The following is a 14,984-nucleotide window of genomic DNA, read 5'->3' as shown; positions in this document are numbered from 1 at the left end:
GAAAAGCCTGGACTTTACCACTGAGACAGTGTGGAGGCATCAGAAGAGAGGGACATTTGGCCACTGCAGCACCCTTCAGACTCCCTACCGCATCCCAGCTTCCGCCTGGGGGCAGAGGACCACAGATTTCCACACCCACCTCCTGCGCACAGGGTGTCGGTGTAAGCACTCCAGGCCACTCCATCCACCCACCAGAAGAGGAGGGAGCCTGACCTGCGTGCAGCCACACGTTAAGCAGGGGCAGGGTCACTGCCTCGAACCCCCTGGTCTCTGTCTCTGTCTCTCTTTCTCTGTCTCATACACACACACAGACACACACACACACACACACACACACACACCCCTGCCAGCCTCCTAGTAGCATCCTCTCTTCTGCTTCCCGTCTCTTTGGGGTAAACTCACCAGGGTTTACTTCCTGCAGGGGGTGCTGCTGCACTCCAGGGAATCAGATCAAATTAGGATTTTCCACTCCAGTTTCGCCAGGGAAAGGGCCATTTGGCTCTGTTTTTTTTTTTTTTTGTTTCTCCTTTTCATCTGGGACCCTAGAGAGGCAGGTGATTTCCCCCAAACCCAACCTTAACATCTTGGCAGCCAATAATAGGACCAGCATTTGAGAACAAAGGATCACTTGGGGGAAACAGGCTTCTGGTGCCACTGCAGGAGTTGCTTAAGCATGCCTGGACCACGTGGCCCTCTCCGCAAACTAAGTACCTGCTATGTTCGAGGGACTGTTCGCAGTCCTGGGAACACAGTAGGATAGAAGACGGGCAAGGCACTTCCTCTCTGGGGGCTGAATATTCTACTCAGAGGAAGGAAATGACAGACACACAAGGTAATTTCAGAGAAAGGTAAATGTGAAGGGGTGAGACAGAGCACTGTGGCACAGTGCCACGGGCAGGCATGAGCAGTGTAGCTGGGAGGTGACATGTACACTGGTCCTGGAATGTGAAGAAGCAGCCAGCTATGAGAAGAATTGAGGAAGGCGCATCCCAGGCACAGAGAAGAGGGGAGAGCCAGTGCAAAGGCCTGGGGTGGAAACAAGCTTGGCATCTCCAGGAGACACACAGAAGGCAGAGTGAGTCATGGGGAGAGAAAAGCTTGGTGACAGAGACTGGTGCAGGACATCGGAATCTTGCAGGCCATGGCAACAAACTTCATTCAATTTATTTATTTATTGAGAGAGGGTCTCGCTCTGTCACCCAGGCTGCAGCGCAGTGGCATGATCTCAGTTCACTGCAACCTTGAACTTCTGGGCTCAAGGCATCCTCCCACCCTAGCCTCTCCAGTAGCTGGGACCACAGGTGTGAGCCACGGCACTTAGCCAAACTTCATTCTAGATATGATGTGAAACCATTATAAGGCCTGTAATTCCAGCTATTCGGGTGGTGAGACAGAGTCTCACTCTATCACCCAGGCTGGAATGCAGTGGCACGATCTTGGCTCACTGCAACTTCCACCTTCTGGGATCAAGCAATTCTCCTGCCTCAGCCTCCCGATTAGCTGGGATTACAGGCGTGTGCCACCATGCCTGGCTAATTTTTTTGTATTTTTAATAGAGACAGGGTTTCACCATGTTAGCCAGGATGGTCTCGATCTCCTGACCTCGCGATCCACCCGCCTCGGCCTCCCAAAGTGCTGGGATTACAGGCGTGAGCCACCGCGCCCGGCCCCATTATAAGGTTTTAAGCAGGGTGGTGACAATGTGTAACTTGGTTTTTTGTTTGTTTGTTTGTTTGTTTTTGAGATGGAGTCTTGCTCTTGTTACTCAGGGTGGAGTGCAGTGGCGTGATCTCGGCTCACTGCAACCTCCGCCTCCCGGATTGAAGCAGTTCTCCTGCCTCAGCCTCCAAAGTAGCTGGGATTACAGGCGTGCGTCACCACGCCTGGCTACATTTTGTATTTTTAGTAGAGACGGGGTTTCACCATATTGGCCAAGCTGGTCTCAAACTCCTGACCTCAAGTGATCCGCCCACCTCGGCCTCCCAAAGTGCTGGGATTACAGGAGTGAGCCACCACACCCGGCTGGTGACTTGTTTTTTAAAAGCCCTTTCTGATAGCCCAGATGCAGAAACAACCCACATTTCCATCAATGAATGGATAAGCAGTGTGGTGTATCCATTTGATAGGTATTAGCTGGCAATAATAAACCTTATAAACCTTAAGCTGAGTGGAAAAAGCCAAACACAAAGACAATGAATGTGTGATTCATTCAGTGAAATGTCCAGAATCCACAGATCCAGAGAGACAGAAACTAGATTAGCAGTTGCCTGGGGCTACAGTGGGAGACGGGTAGGAGGAGGCTGGGGAGTGACTGCTAATGGGTACAGGGTTTCTTCTGGGGTGATAAAATGTTCTAAAATTAGATAATAATGATGCTTGCACAACTCTGTGCATATACTAAAAAAACATGAATTGTCCATCTTTGAAGTGGGTGGATTTTATGGCATGTAAATGATATCCCAGTAAAGCTGCTTGGTTTTGATGTTTGTTTAAAGACCTTCCTGGTTTCTGGGTAGAGAATAGAGTTAGGGGATGGACAGAGGAAGGAGGGAGACAGGAGGCTAATGCAGTGGCCCAGGCGTAAGATGGCAGGGCTTGGGCAGATGTGGATAAGATGTATGAGTGTAGTGGAGCCACAGACAGGATTTGCGGATGGGTCAGACATGGGCGGTGAGAGGAAAGACCAGCATCAGCCATGGGTTGAGCTTGGGTAGCTGGTAGCACCATTCTGAGATGAGGCTGGAGGAGCCCTGACTTGGGAGAACCCTCGGTCCAGTCTGCCAGGTTAAGAAGCCTGAGAGCTGGCTGGGTGCGGTGGCTCACACCTGTAATCCCAGCACTTTGGGATGCTGGGGCGGGCGGATTATGAAGTCAAGAGATCGAGACCATCCTGGCTAACACAGTGAAACCCCATCTCTACTAAAAATACAAAAAATTAGCTGGGCGTGGTGGCGCGTGCCTGTAGTCCCAGCTACTCGGGAGGCTAAGGCAGGAGAATCGCTTGAATCCGGAAGGCTGAGGTTGCAGTGAGCCAGGATCACGCCACTGCACTCCAGCCTGGGTGATACAGGGTGACTCCGTCTCAAAAAAAAAAAAAAAAAAAAGATGCCTGAGAGCCACCCTTACGGAGGTGTCAAGGAGGCAGTTGTGTGTGTGTGAGTATGGGGCTATGAACTGTAGGGAAGGGGGCATGGATTATAAATCTGGGAGTTGCCAGTCTAAACATGACATTTAAAGCCACAAGATTCAATGAGATCATTGAAGAGAGAGAAGAGAAGAAGCCTTTGGCCTATGTGGCCGCAGATGCCGCCGTGTCTTGGAATGTTGAGTGGCTTTGGCTGGATTTACAGGCATGGGCTGTGGCTGTGATTAGCCAGAAAATAGATTAATGTTAGAGGTCATGACAGCCTTGGCTTGGCTCTCGTGCTGTCCAGGCTGGGAGAGAGATTTGTTTCTTGGGGTCAGTAAATGCCCCCGGGACTCTGCCAGACGGACAGCTTTATTGTCAGCATCACGAGTACAGAGGCCCTGGTTACCCAGCCTGGCTGCCCACTAGTCACCTGGGGCCTTTGAAGGAGACCAATGTTTAGGGCCAACCCCCGGTTGGTTGGGGGAAGGAGGGACATTTTTACCAGCTCTCCAGTGATTTGGATGCACAGCCAAGATGGAGAAAATATATAGACGGCAAAGTTCCACACACAAGCCACAAAAAAGAGTTTGACATTTGGGGCCTTTCCCACGGTGAGTGTCAGGCACAGGCAGATGGTGCCGGGTGATCTGCCCTGAATTCTGCTCTGCTTGTCTGCTGTGTTTTGAACGGGGTCCAGGGCCAAGGAGGGAACAGCGTCAGGGGGGTCAGCCACCCTGTTCTGCTCAGGACTGACCGAGGATGCATCGGTCCTACAAGCAGGAAAACCCAAACTGGGATGAGCTAGTCACCCAAACAAGGGAGAGGCATATCTCAGCTTGCATCTGAGAGGCTTTATTTCATCATCTCTGATCTTGGTTGTGCACTTCAGAGGTTTTTACCACAAATGGGTAGAAGAGGGCTTCATAATGATCAGACAAAAAAGTGTGAGCGTCCTGATTAGATAGGAGCTAAGCGGTTATAAGTAGTATTGTATACATTAAGACAGAAAATGCAGAGGATTTTTTTTTTTCTTTTTGAGACAAGGTCTCACTGTCACCCAGGCTGGAGTACAGTGGTGCAACTTCAGCTCACTGCAATCTCTGCCTCCCAGGCTCAAGTGATCCTCCTACCCCTGCCTCCTGGGCTCAAGAGAGCCTCCCACCTCAGCGTCCCAAGTAGCTGGGATTACAGGCGCCTGCTACCGCACCCAGCTAATTTTTGTATGTTTAGTAGAGACGGGGTTTCACCATGTTGACCAGGCTTGTCTCAAACTCCTGACCTCAGGGGATCCGCCCACCTCGGCCTCCCAAAGTGCTGGGATTATGGTTGTGAGCCACTATGCCCAGCCTATTTTATTTTATTTGAGACAGGGTCTTACTCTGTTGCCCAGGCTGGGCTTGCTATGGCACAATCACAGCTCACTGCAGCCTTGGACTCCCGGCCTCAAGCGAACTGCCTTGAAACGCTGGTTTAAAACACTGGAGCCGTGGAAAATGAGAGCATGATGAAGGCAGACATGCTGACTGGGCTGGAGGGAAGGAGCGATTTCTCACGAGACAGGTGGGACATGTGGACACAGAGATGAAAGGGAAGAGGAGGCAGATAGTTCCTGACTGCTCCGAAGATAGGCTAAGGGGATCGGGAGATACTAGGGATCCAAATGGCTCCATGACCCCTGGGAGGACCCTGAGAGCTATGGTTGGTGGCACCAGTCAAGGCTTGGGGCGGTCCCTTGGTGATCAGGTGAGCTGTGGACAGGGGAGGTGTCCAGACCACGTGGTGATCATAGGTGGGGAACCATGTGGAGTCAGGACCCTTCAGGAAGCACACGGAGAATGACACAGCAGAAGGGGACCCAGCCAGGCAGACTTAGGTAGAACCTGGGCAGGTGCAGAGCACTCGATGGTCTGCTTGGAGTTACCCACAGAGGAGCGGTGAAGGTAGACAATGTTATGTTTCAGCAATATGTGCTTTTGAGACACCCAGAACTCCCTGACTTCATACCTGCCACAAATCCTGAAGGTTTCAAAGAAGAATGAAAAGAAGGCCCCAGGCGCCACAAACAGCCTCCGTTGCGCATGTGCCAGAGAAGGAGCAGGGCCATCTTGGGAAGCAGCTTCTATTTTTCAAAAGCGCAGCTGAGCCCACTTGAAAGGAGTGGTGGAAACAGAGGGGGCAGCAGCCTGGAGGCTTGATCCGCGGCTACAGGGAAGAAGGGTCAGAGGAAAAGTTTCTGGTGCCCTTGAAGTCTCCCAGGCTCCTCAAAACCCAGGGACTACAAAAGCAGAGGAGAGGCCATGCACACGGGGCAGAGGGCACTCGGGCCTCGCAGCACTCCTGGGGCACAGGCTTCAGAAGCTTCCGCTTAGGAATCTGAGAATGGTTTTCCACTGAGACAGATGTAAGAGGAAAAAGAATTCCTAGGTCTCTCCACTCAGAAGTTGGAGGAAACTTTCAGAAATGTAAAGTGGGTCATCTCATGCGCTGCTTTAAACTCTTCCTAGCTGCTTACTGCTCTCAGATTAAAATTAAACTCTGTCTTAGTCCATTTTATGTTGCTATAACAGAAAACCACAGACTGGATAATTTATAAAGAAAAGGAATGTATTTCTAGAGGCTGGGAAATCCAAGGTTGGGGGCCTGCATCTGGCAAGGGCCTTCGTGCTGAGTCTGCTTGTGGCCAAAGGCAGAAGGGCAGGAGAGTGCCAGAGAGCGAGCAAGCAAGCAAGCGAGGGCTGAATCGGCTTTCAGAACAACCCACTTTCCTGATAATAACATTAATGCATTCACAAGGGCAGAGCCCTCATGGTCTAATTACCTCTTAATAAGCCAGGTTCCACTTCTTAATACCATCCAAAGGCAATTGCATTTCGACATGAGTTTTGGAGGGGACATTCAAAGCATAGCAAATACTTACCTGCCCACCAGGCACTGAGGGATGGAGCCCCTTCTGCCGACGTCCTTTGACCCCCAGATCAGCACCCTCCCACTTGCTCGCTGCCTTTCTGTGCCTCAGATGCAACACTTCCTACCTCTGAGCCTCTGCATTCGCTGTTCCCTCTGCCTGGAATGCTCTCTGCACATACTGTCACAAATGCCAGCTCCCCAGGGGCCATCCCTGACCTCTCCATCTCCAGTGATCTCCATGTGAACTCGATTCCTGGAGAAGGTGGTCCATGCAGGTCCTAAGACCTGGGAAAGCCACAGTTGAAATTCTGTAACTTGTGCAAGACGATGGAATTATCCCTAAAGGTCTTTCTCTTTGAGAAGTGGCCCAGGGGATACGGCGGAGGTCCACATCTTCTCCTTTCTGTGCTCTGTTTACACTTTGTCCTTGCTCTGGTCCCCGGATGGGGAGGACATGGTGGGTCTGGATTATCTGGGTTCTGGGAGCATGATTTTGCTAGGATAACTGCCAGAGGAAAAGGAGTGTGCTGGTATTTTCTAACCTCGGGCAGCTGCTGGGAGTCTCATCTCTGTTGAGTCAGACTTTGGAAGAGCAGATGCTCTGGAAATTTGGGCTAGGGTTAATTCAACAGTGGAGGAGGTGAAAGTACCACACCAGCGATGGAGGAAATGACCCAGGAGGTGGCTGGGGCTGCAGGGCCTGACCCTGGAGGGGTCCTGACATCTAAGGAGCCTTCCTGGTCAAGATTGAGCAGAATAAAAATTGAGGATGGAAGAATTTGGATGTTTCTTTGGATTTCAGTTTTCACAGAGAGGATTTCATTGTGAAGTTAAAACATTTTTTTTGAGTGGAAGATTACGTGATTAGAGGGTGTTCCTGTTGGTCAAAGGTGGGACAGTTTTCTTTTTCTTACCTGGATCATTGCAGAATTATCTGCTGACCCACCAGGGGATAGAGAGGCTGTAGTAAGTAAGGGGGGTAACAGGCTCAGGGAGGGGTTTGCTGTGGGGAACAGGTGACTTGGGAGATGACCCACATTGCAGCTGCATCAGAATCACCTGGAGGGCTTGCCAAAGACACTGACTGCTGGGCTGCCCCAGAGCTGCTGATTCAGCTCCTTGGGGCCTGAGAATCTGCATTCCCAACAAGCTCCCAGGTGCTGCTGGGGCTGGCTGCAGGCTCCACACTCTGAGAACCGCTGATGGAATTATTGCCTGGTTCTGGATCATTTTGTGGGTGAAAGCAGAGCTTCCTACCCCAGGGCTCCAGGGAAGTCCCAAGGGAGTAACAAGTGCCCAGTTGATGAGGGGCCTCCAGAGAGTCAGGACAGGACCATCTGGATATGCAGCCGGTGCCCCCGAGAGACAGCCACCCCCAACCCCTGATGACTGCAAGCTTGGCCAGGAAATCCACAGGCTTAGAGAGGAGAGTCAAGGTGTGAATGTGTGTATGTGTGTGTGCAAATATGTGTGTATGTGAATGTGCTTGTATGTATGTGTGAACGTGTGTGTATGAATGTGCATGTGTATGTGTGAATGTGTGTGTGAACATATGTATGTGAATGTATGTGTGCATATGAACGTGAATATATATGTAGGTGTGAATGTATAAAAGTGCATGTGTGTGAATGTGTATGAAAGTGCATGTGTGTGAATGTGTTTATGTGAATGTGTGTGTATGAAAGTGCATGTGTGTGAACGTGTGTGTGTATGCGTTGGTATGAATGTGCATGTGTATGAATGTGCATGTGTGTTTATGTGAACGTGTGTGTGCGTGAATGTGTACGTGTTTGAACTCGTGTGAATGTGTGTATATGTGAATATATGTGTGTATGAATATGCATGTGAGTGTATGTTAACGTGTGTGTGTGTGTGAATATGTGTTTGAACGTGTATTGTGAATGTGTACGTGTGAATGTGTGTGTAAATGTACATGTGTAAATGTAAATGTGTTTATGTGAATGCACGTGTGTGTTAATGTGTTTAAGTGAACATATGAGTGTGTGGGTATGGGTGAATATGTATATGAATGTGCATGTGTGTGTATATGTTTATGTGAATGTGTGTGCATGTGTGTTTATGTGAACGTGTTTATGAATGCATGTGTGCATGTTTGTGTGAACGTGTGTATGAATGCATGTGTGTGCATGTTTGTGAACGTATGTATATGAATGTGCATGTTTTGCATGTGTGTTTATGTGAACGTGTGTATGAATGTGTGTGTGTGCATGTGTTTTTATGTGAACGTGTATGAATGTGTGTGCGCATGTAAGTGAACGTGTGTGTATGAAATGTAAGTGAACATGTAGGGAGTATGCATGTTTGCATGAATGTGCATGTGTGTAAGTGAACGTGTGTGTGGTTATGCATGTTTGTATGAATGTGTGAGCGTGTGTGTGCATGTGTGTGAATGTGTGTGTGAGTGTGGGTATGTGTGTGACCCCTTTTCCTCTACACCGCCGCTCAGTCCCTAGCCTGGGGACTTCTCCACTGGATAAATGGGCTTGGCCCATTTCCACACACTCTGTAGGATGGTGTGGGACTTGTGATTGGAAAACTGGGCAATTCCTGACAATCTCATTGCAATCACCAGTGGAAAGGGGATCACTGCACTAAGAAAAGGCCACTTGACCAGCCATCTTGTACCCCATCTTTCTGGGACCTTCCTGTTAATGGAAAGAACTCTCCTCCCTTCCCACCTTGCTTTCTGGAATCTACAGTCAGTCCATGGACCAGACCAGGATGACCCACAGAACCCCTGCAGTGAAACCGCTCATCATTTTTCCCGCCTGGTTCAGTGGGTCCACTCTCAGCCAGCTGCAGCTGGGAGGGAGGCTGGGTGCATGGTTAATCCCCAAGTCTTCAGCACAGACCTTTATTTTCATCTATAACATGCTGAGGACACAAAGGTGAGAAGACAAAAGTCCTGTGATTGGGGAGCGGTCAGTCTACGGTGGAGAGGCTCATGCATATCTGGGTCTGCCCTAGGTGTGTAGGAGCCCAGGTCAAAGGAGTTTTTAACGCCTATGTCAAAGGAGGGGCAGGGAGAAGTCAGGGAAGGCTTCCTGGAGGAGGTGGCATTGAGGGCAGCCAGGAGGACTGGAGAGGAGTTTAGTAGGCATACCTTGGGGGTGGAGTCCAGGCAGGAAGCAGCATGCAAGGCGACATGGAGCTGTGTGAGAAAATGGGGAGTTTCCAGCTTGGTTTCTAAAGGAAAGAATCTCTGGGATATTTGCATGTTTTTCCAGGCTGAGTTTTACCATTTCTCAGAGCACCAAAGGCTTCTGGGAAAAACACCTTAGTTATCGTTGTTTTCACTTAGACCAGGGGGCCATAAAATTTACTGTCCAAGTTGGGGCACTTTAAGAGCAAAGGGGGTACTCTTATGATGTTGGAACAACAGGTTAAAATCTGTCATAAGCAAATGTCATGAGTGGGATGGTCATCCTAGCCTTGGGGGTCATACACAAGGGTGGGGTGGAGGAAGGGTATGGGGAACAGTAGGGAGTGTAGAGTGGCCTCTGTGGAGGCTGCCCAGAGACCGGGAACAGCTGTTTGACCTGGGCAAGCCTGTTAGGGCCTCAGTTCCCTCCTCTATAAATGGGAGTGCCATCTTTTCCTGCCCACCTTCCAAAGTTTTGTAGACAGGATTTATCAGGTACTCCATGAAGAGGAAAAACTAACTGGACCTCAAACATTCCTGGGCACGCTCTCGGCATCTTCCTCAACCCTGGGCCCCCGCCCGAGCATCCCCCCCACCAGACAGGTCCCTGGAAGACCTTGGACAGTCAACAAATCTTCATCCCGGTTTCCCGATTTCTGTAGATTCAGGGCTAATGGCAAAATGCTTGCTCAATGGGAAAAGCAGAAAAACGTTCAGATTTATTGCTTTGAGATTTTGGTCTGTCTCCTGGGCCTGGTTGATACAGTTTCCTCCAAGTCTCAGAGCATTTTGTTTAAAAAGAAGAGTTTTTGACAGCAGTGTTTTGCCTCAAATTTACACAAGGTTTTATAGTTTACAAAGAGGTTCACATCATAACAATCACTGCTAGGATGCACTGAGTTCTTACAAGGGGTGGGGTGGGGAGGCTCGATTAACCCTGGAAACCACTTTCCTTTTCCATGGATGGAGAAGCAGAGGCTCAGAGGAGCTTAACTAAGGGGCTTGCCCAAGGCCATACAGCCCTGGAAAACGGCAGGGCAGAGCTGAACACAGGTCCACCAGTTTCAAAGGCTGTGCTTGTATGAAACCGACACGGGTTGTTCTCTCCTGTCGCGCCCCTGTGCCTCTCTTGCCTTCAGCCTACCCACTGCATTCCCTGCTGCAGACCGTGAGTAAGAAAACACAAAACCAAACCCAACCCAGAGGCTTGTGCAGAAAACAGAGGCTGGAATGAGTATAAAAATAACCAGGTATGTTCAAGGGAATCCTTGAGTCCCTAAACAATATATTTTCTGCTAAGATGATTTATGTAGTGGTGCAGGTGATGGAGGTCTTCGCGGCATCAGCAGAGTAGTTGCTTTCTGAGTTCTAATTCTGCACTGTCCAAAACAGCAGCCAGCAGCAATGCACAGCTCTTTACATTCAATTGAAATGAAATTGGCCAGGCGCGGTGGCTCACATCTGTAATCCCAGCACTTGGGAGCCTGAGGTGGGTGGACCACGAAGTCAGGAGATCGAGACCATCCTGGCCAACAAGGTGAAACTAAAAATACAAAAATTAGCTGGGTGTAGGCCGGGTGCAGTGGCTCACGCTTGTAATCCCAGCACTTTGGGAGGCCGAGACGGGTGGATCATGAGGTCAGGAGTTCAAGACCAGCCTGGCCAAGATGCTGAAACCCTGTCTCTACTAAAAATACAAAAATTAGCCTGGCGTGGTGGCACGTGCCTGTAATCCCAGTTACTTGGGCAGGAGAATCGCTTGAACCCGGGTGCCAGAGGTTGCAGTGAGCCGAGATCAAGCCACTGCACTCCAGCCTGGGCAACAGAGCAAGACTTCGTCTCAAAAAAAAAAAAAAAAAAAAAAAAAAAAAATTTAGCTGGGCGTGGTGGTGCATGCCTATAGTCCCAGCTACTCGGGAGGCTGAGGCAGGAGAATCGGTTGAACCCAGGAGGCAGAAGTTGCAGTAAGCCGAGATTGCACCACTGCACTCCAGCCTGGCGACAGAGCGAGACTCTGCTCAATTAAAAAAAAAAAAAAAGGAAATGAAATTAAAAGTTCAGTTCCTCCATTGCACTCGCCACATTTTAAGTATTCCAGATCCACATGGGGTGACCCTACTGGACGCCACTGTTCTAAGCCACCAGCAGCCTGCTCCTGTCTTATCCTGGCTGTCCTGAAGAAAGGAGAGCTGTTGACACAGGCGGTAGGCACACCTGTTTTAAGGTAGGTTGCGCTGCATTCAAAGTATCTATAGATGCCATCCCAACACCGGAGCCCCTCTACGCCACTCTGGAGCAGTTACAGCTCCAGGAATGCAAAGAAAAGGCAGAAACCAAGGCAGTGGCCACCAACTGGGGTCTTGCTACTCAAAGTGGGGTCCAAGGACTGGCAGCATCAGCATCTCCCGGGAGCTTGTTAAAGAAAAGCAGAATGTGGCCGGGCACAGTGGCTCATGCCTGCCATCCTAGCACTTTGGGAGGCTAAGGCGGAAGAATTGCTTGAGCCCAGGAGTCTGAGACCAACTTGAGAAACATAGCAAGAGAAAAAAATTAGCTGGATGTGGCGGCACACACCTGTAGTTTCAGCTATTCGGGAGGCCAGATGGAAGGACTGCTCGAGCCCCAGAGATGGAGGTTGCAGTGAGCTGTGATGGCCCCACTGCACTCCAGCCTGGGTGACAGAACAAGACCCTGTCTCAGGAAAAAAAAAAAAAAAAAGGCAGAATCTCAGGCTCCATGCTACAGCCGCTGAACATGAACCTGGATTTTAACAAGCTCCCAGGTGATTCCTGTGCATGTTCAAGTTTGAGAAGCTCCGACTTAACAGACAGGCTGAGCAGGAACAAAATCGTGCTCCAAATATAGGAAACCAAACTGATATTTTCAGATACGAAAAATAGAATCAGCACCCCCTCCTCCAGTAGGGTGTAATTAAGCATTAGTCACAGAGGGCTGAGCATCTCTGTGCCACATGACCAATGACCATACTTGCAAGGACAGGCCCCCAGGGGAAACGCTGGGGGAAGCTGGCCCATTCATCTCTGGCACTTTCTCAAACCACAGTGGGGTCACCTCCTCAAAGCAGAGGGAATGGAACTGAGAATCACATCTTGGATGCTGCCTTTAAATCAGATTTTCCATTTTTGCTTTTCTTCCCAACGCCTTTGGCCGGTCTGACCAAATGGCCAGTCATTTAAAGGGAGGCACGTAGAAAAGGACTGTGCCCCCCACTTCCCCCTTCCCAGGGCCGTGAGGCTCTGCAGACCTCAGTGCCAGGAGCTGGGTGTTGATGAAGCTTTCTGGGAAGGAGCCGACATCACGCCCTTCTATGAGGGAAGCAGGTGCAATCGGTACTTCCATCCTCAGCGAGGGCACAGACAAGGCTTAAAATGAGCCTGGCAGCTGCGCACTGACCCCCAGCTGGGGAAGGAGAGGGCTCTTCAGTGAGAGGTTTGGGTGTTCAGATTCTGTGGCTTGTGAAGCTCTCTCCTACCTTCAGTGAGGATGAGTCATCCCTTAATTCCTCTTTCCTCTCGGCCTATCTTGAGTCGTACTTATTTTTATCCATGGAATAGAGTTAAGTTGCCAAAAGGATGATATTTCTCCACCTGCAAGGGCCCTCCTGGAGGATACATTTTAAAATATTCATTTTTACAATTTCCTCCCAGCAATACAGCAGGGGACAGGAGAGGAGAGGGAGACAGCCGCACGGGCCTGGCGGGGGAGCCTGGGGCTTGGGGAACTGCAAAGTGGCTTTGAGACAGAGACATTCTAGAAGTTATTCTGAGGACATAATTGGACAAAAGTGAAAAGGAGGATGGTTAAGTATGCTCTTCATAACTCTCTGTATAATACTGAAGAAATCAAAGCAAACTGTAAACAGTCCTGCTGTTTTTGCCTGTGCAGCCTGCAGGTCCCTTATTTTGGTGATGAATCTCATGTTTTTCTCTAGGGAACAGCCCATCACCCATTGCACAGGGTAATCTCAGGGGGTCTGCCAAGTCAAGATGCCTGGCCCTGCCCTTGGCTAGGGGCAGGCATGAGACCCAGGCCAGGCCACATGGAAAGGAGCCACAGTAGGATCTGGAAATATTTGGATTCAGCCCTTCTGATGGCGGTGCCTAGAGAGGCTTCCCTGGTTCTTGAAGCGTCCCTGGCCAAGTCCTTTCTAGCCCTTATTGAGGTTCGACTGTTTACTCCTCCCTAAGATTCCATAAGCCACTCCATGACATTTCAGTAAATCCCTTTCTGTGCTTAAGTTGACAGAATTGGTTTCTGTGATTTGTAACTAAAATCCCAGATGGACACAAACCCAAATGCCTGGCAACAGGGGCTTAGATCAGCAAAGTAGGCTACAGTACACAATGGAATACTCCACAAGCACGCACAGCGATGAGATAAACGTGTATTTGTTGACATGGAAAGAGGTTCACAATATATAGTTAAGTGCAAAAGCAGATTATAAGAAAACAGTGTGCATAGTAGGATACCACGTTGGCAAAATAGATATTCTATATATTCATAGAAAAAGGCCTAGAAGAAAATATAACAGTATTCACCCCAGAGAGTGGGATGGCCAATGCGTCTTCTTTCTGCTTCTATTTTCTAATCTTTCTACAATGTTTGTGTAGTCAGTTTTCATGGTTTGCTTTTTTTTTTTTTTTAAGTGAGCACAGGTGGGTCATGGGAGTCACGCTCTCATGCTGCCTGTCAAGAGCATGGTGACTTGCCATAGGGGCTACTCCCCAGCGGCTCTGCTTAAGGAGATTCTGGGAATGTCCTGAGTCTCCAGAACCAGGAACAAGCACTTCCTGAGCCCAGGGTACCAGCAGCTTCCCACTTCTCACAGCAACCTTGTGGGGTTGAGGTTTTCTGTCTGCTTGATGGAAAAGAGCCCAGAGAGAGGAGGTACCTGCCTAAGTTCACACAGCAGGGATTTAAAGCCAGGTCACCTGGCTCAGAGCCCCAGGCAGGAGCTACTAAAGCTTATGAACAGAGTAAGCAGCTGAGCCCAGGGAAGGGCTCAAAATTCTCCCGTGACTTCCACTGTGTTGACAAGCTGCAAATGTGCCAGGAAAGGGCTGGGTGTGGTGGCTCATGCCTGTAATCCCAGCACTTTGGGAGGCTGAGGTGGGCGGATCACCTGAGCTCAGGGGTTCAAGACCAGCCTGGGCAACATGGCAAAACCTCGTCTCTACTAAAAATACAAAAAATTAGCCGGGTGTGGTGACGCATACCTGTAATTCCTGCTACTGGGGAAGCTGAGGCAGGAGAATTGCTTGAACCCAGGAGGTGGAGGTGGCAGTGAGCCAAGATCGCACCACTGCACTCCAGCCTGGGCAACAGAATGAGACTCTGGGCTGGGCGCGGTGGCTCAAGCCTGTAATCCCAGTACTTTGGGAGGCCGAGACGGGCGGATCACAAGGTCAGGAGATCGAGACCATCCTGGCAAACACGGTGAAACCCCGTCTCTACTAAAAAATACAAAAAATTAGCCGGGCGAGGTGGCGGGCACCTGTAGTCCCAGCTACTCGGGAGGCTGAGGCAGGAGAATGGCGTGAACCCCGGGAGGGAGGCTTGCAGTGAGCTGAAGTCACAGCCACTGCACTCCAGCCCGGGCAACAGAGCGAGACTCCATCTCAAAAAAAAAAAAAAAAGAGACTCTGGGTCTCAAAACAAACAAACAAAAAAAAGTGTCAGGGGAGGAAGTGCTGTCACTTCAGTGTTAGGACCTGAACTCCTTGCTCTGCACAACAGCCACAGTGTTTCAGGCCCCCTCCCAGG

This window comes from Papio anubis, chromosome 1 (assembly GCF_008728515.1).
Source record: "Papio anubis isolate 15944 chromosome 1, Panubis1.0, whole genome shotgun sequence".
Taxonomy (NCBI): Eukaryota; Metazoa; Chordata; class Mammalia; order Primates; family Cercopithecidae; genus Papio; species Papio anubis.
This window is presented reverse-complemented; position numbering follows the sequence as displayed.